The sequence below is a fragment of the Halyomorpha halys genome, unplaced genomic scaffold (assembly GCF_000696795.3).
Source record: "Halyomorpha halys isolate HHAL.00 unplaced genomic scaffold, Hhal_1.1 Scaffold66.1, whole genome shotgun sequence".
In the NCBI taxonomy this organism is placed as follows: domain Eukaryota; kingdom Metazoa; phylum Arthropoda; class Insecta; order Hemiptera; family Pentatomidae; genus Halyomorpha; species Halyomorpha halys.
In genome coordinates, this window is record NW_027112997.1 from 711729 (window position 1) to 715581 (window position 3853).

At 27.8% G+C, this 3853-nt stretch overlaps 1 protein-coding gene across 3 annotated transcripts in view; it reads left to right on the forward strand.

Annotated features, from left to right (window-relative positions):
- Sox102F (transcription factor Sox102F) overlaps nucleotides 1-3853 on the forward strand; it is a 774977-nt gene that overhangs the window by 505667 nt on the left and 265457 nt on the right. The window lies entirely within an intron of this gene.

Below are 3853 nucleotides of genomic sequence, written 5' to 3' on the forward strand. Positions count from 1 at the left end.
ATCTTTTTTTTTTTTTTTTATTTATTTATTGATATTTACAACTGTATAAAAAATACAACCAGTCAATTTGATCATAATGACATAATGATAATGATATGATACAGCATGTAGAGATACTACTCAGTAGTAGAACTCTAAAAACATTTTATAATATAAGGTCACGAGGCCATCTTCTTTTCAGGCGCCTCGGAGGATTGCCAAGAATGGAAGAGGAAGCAAGGTTAGAAACTAGTGGTTTTGGGTGGTTAGGGAGTTTATAATGGAAGGAATAATATCGGGTTCGGGCTATCTAAAAATCTATAACGTATTTTCAGCAACTAATCTGAATGCTTATAGGTTGAACAGTTTGAACAATTTCATTACTTTTTGGTTTGTGTTTTTTTTTGTTTATGGGGTTTTGGACCTTACTTTCAGTGCACCAGACATTTTATTTTATATATTCATTTTAAAATGTCTAGTATTCTTCCCTTCGATGTTTTGATTATACTAAGCCATCACTTCAAACAAAAAATTATTTTTGTTTCTATTCAAATTGTAAAAAGTTGAATTCGATCAGGAGAAACGAAATTGGTAGTGAAAAGTTTTTATCCTCTGCTAGATAATTCAATATTATTTTGTTCTATATCGTTCAAATTTTTTTTTTTTTTATTAATTCTATCTTTCAACTACTTTAGTAGCAATATATATTTTTCTTGTATTATATTTAAATAATTTTCTTCTATTATGCTTGACAACAGTAATTGTAATTGGCATTTATTAAAATACTAATAATATCAAAATACACTAGAACCTCGATTAGCCGGACAATTGGTGGGGAGGAATCGCACGGTTAAATGAGAACCATGCTTAATAGATCCCCATTTTATTCCACGACATACTTATGTGTGTACATCATGATTTAATAATCAAGGCTTGAAGTGTAATCAGTCTTTGTCATTTGCGATTTTCAAATTATGACGTCATAGAAGTCAAAATTTTCCTATTGGCACATTTGAATAGCTACCAATTACATCCCTTCCTTGACCTATCTCAATTTGTAGCACTGTCCAGCATTCAATGTATTGTGAACTTTCAAATGTGTGCCTTTTCACAAGCTATTGGTCCGAAAATCAGTTTTCCTTAATTATGTTTCCTTTAAAATCATTCATAAATAACAGATTCTATCGTAATTAATTATGACACCTTCATAGTTCATATTATAGTTTGAAAAATGGATTCTACAAACAATATAAATTAAATTCAAATTATTTTAGATAATTATTTTGAATATACATTTTCTTGAAACTGGTTATTATTGTTAAATAAAATAAAATTTATTCAAATTTAGTGTCAAAACAATCTATATTTCTTTATAAGTCTGACGTTTCGGCCAATTCGGCCATCCACAAGGACAATCTATCACAAACAGCTTTTATCATACATATGATTTTTAATTAACAACAATATTATTAATAAATTATACCTTAAAGACAACTTAATGTGAAGAATTGACAAAAAAAAAGTAATTAGACATAAGCTAAGGATTGCTTATTAATAGATTTATATGATTCCCTAATTTTTTTATGTCCCATAGGGTAATTCTGGACTAAAATTATTGAACTGGTCAGAATATTAAAATTGACGTGGTTTTAAAATTGTATTTAAGGTATGATAATTTATTAATAATATTGTTGTTTGTTTAAAATTATTAAAAATCATATTTATAAGAAAAGCAGTTAGACCGGCTTTGTTCAACTTTCTAAAAGCTTATTAGACAAAAAACAATTACTTTGAAACGCCTTCCTTTTGAATGATATTCTATAAATAATCTTTAAACTTTCTTGAGACTGGTTATTATTGTTTAAATGGATAAATTTTATTCAATTTTAGTATCAAAACAATTTATATTTCTTTATAAGTCCGACGTTTAGGCCAATTTGGCCATCCTCAAGAACAACCTTAAATACAGTTTTAGAACTACATCAATTTTAAAAAACATTATGCAGACTATTTTTATGTTATTATGTTTTACTATAATTTATGTTTTGATAAATTATAATAGAGAAAATTAACTGTGATTAAAGGTTTAAATTTAATTTAAATCAACAAAATAGGGTAATTGTAGAATGAAAAGACTGGGTAGAATAGCCTGCATAAAGTTTTTTTACATTGATGTGGTTCAAAAATTGTATTTAAGATTAAATATAGATTGTATTGAGACTAAAATTGAATACAATTTATTATATTTAAACAATAATGTAAATTGAAGTTCGAAACAGCGAAATGTGAAATATGCTGTTTGAAACGAGAAGATGGTAAAATTGCAATATGGTACAACACAATACAACATAGTACAGAAACAGGGTATTGAAGGAGGGTTGAGGAAAAGTGTAATTTACTATTTTTTTCGAATTAGATAGCACTCTTTTATTGTAAACACGGATAATGGAGATTGTACTGTACAAAAATAATTTTGAATTTGAAAGTAATGTTTCATATGTTACTATCTAGCCCAAAGCATATCATTCCTTCTATTATAAACTTCCTTACCATGCAAATCTACTAGTTTCTAACCTTGTCTCCTCTACTCTACCATTCGTGACAATCCTCCGAGGCGCCAAAAAAGAAGATGGTCTCGTGACCTGCTAATGTAAAAACGTCATTAGAGTATTACCAATAGGTAGTTTCTCTACACGCCTCTATCACTGTAATAACTTATATCAGATTTACTAAATGTATAATTATGTACAGTTGTAAATTCCATTTAAAAAAATAAAATAAAAAGAATTTGAAATACTTCTTGAGAAGGTATTTTGAGTCTCAGATTATGTCTGAGTCTGGAACAACATTACCCAATATATTATGAAATAATATTATTATAATTTAATTATATTATTTCAAAAATTTTTTGAGACAAGGTAATATTTATTAAATAAATCAATTTTATATCCAAATCAGTCTCAACACTTTATTTATTCATTTGTCCAACGTTTCGGCCTTTCTAGCCATCTTCAGGGACATCTTCAATCGACAATCTTCAACGTTGGACAAATGAATAAATAAAGTGTTGAGACTGATTTGGATATAAAATTGATTTATTTAATAATTATTATAATTGTTATTTTTTTCACTGCTTTTCTTTGGTAATGTTAATAAATTTTACATTATATTTACTATTCTTGCAACATATTTTAGTAATAGCTGTTCAAGTTAGGAACAAAAACCTTGGTTTCTAATATGCAATGAAAGCCGACCAAGTTGAATTCGGGGACTTGTGAGTTGTCCAGATCCTTTGCTAAGGATGAGAGACTGGATGAAACAAGATAAAGAAGTTATCTCGCTGAGAGCGAGACGGGTGTATTCATAGTTGTAACCACTTACTAAACATAAATAGTGGCCGAGGCAAAATTATAAATAGTCGTCTATTTCGGTAGTGCATAGTAAAGGCCGGTATCTCTGAAGGCTCGGCGACTGTACTGGACAAAATCCGCTCAAGGGAAGTGGACAAAATCATAAATTACTATTTGAATTTTTCAAAAAAAAAAACTTTTCTCTGATGTAGACGCCTAAGTGCCAGAGATTTTCTGCAACCAACGATATATGAAAATAAAAACACTAATTACTTTATAACAATAAATTCACTCAACTGAATGTAATAATTATTATGAATTTCATTTTATGTTAATTTCATTCCAATTAATAATATCTTTGAGTTTAAAAAAAAAAAAGAAGATAAATTCTCCCGAAAAGATTTGAAATAAGTATTATTTTCTAAAATTAAATTTTTTCTTTAATATTTATTTATTGCTATTTACAACTGTACATTATAATACATTTAGTAAATCTGATCTAAGTTAAATTGGAGTGTTACAGG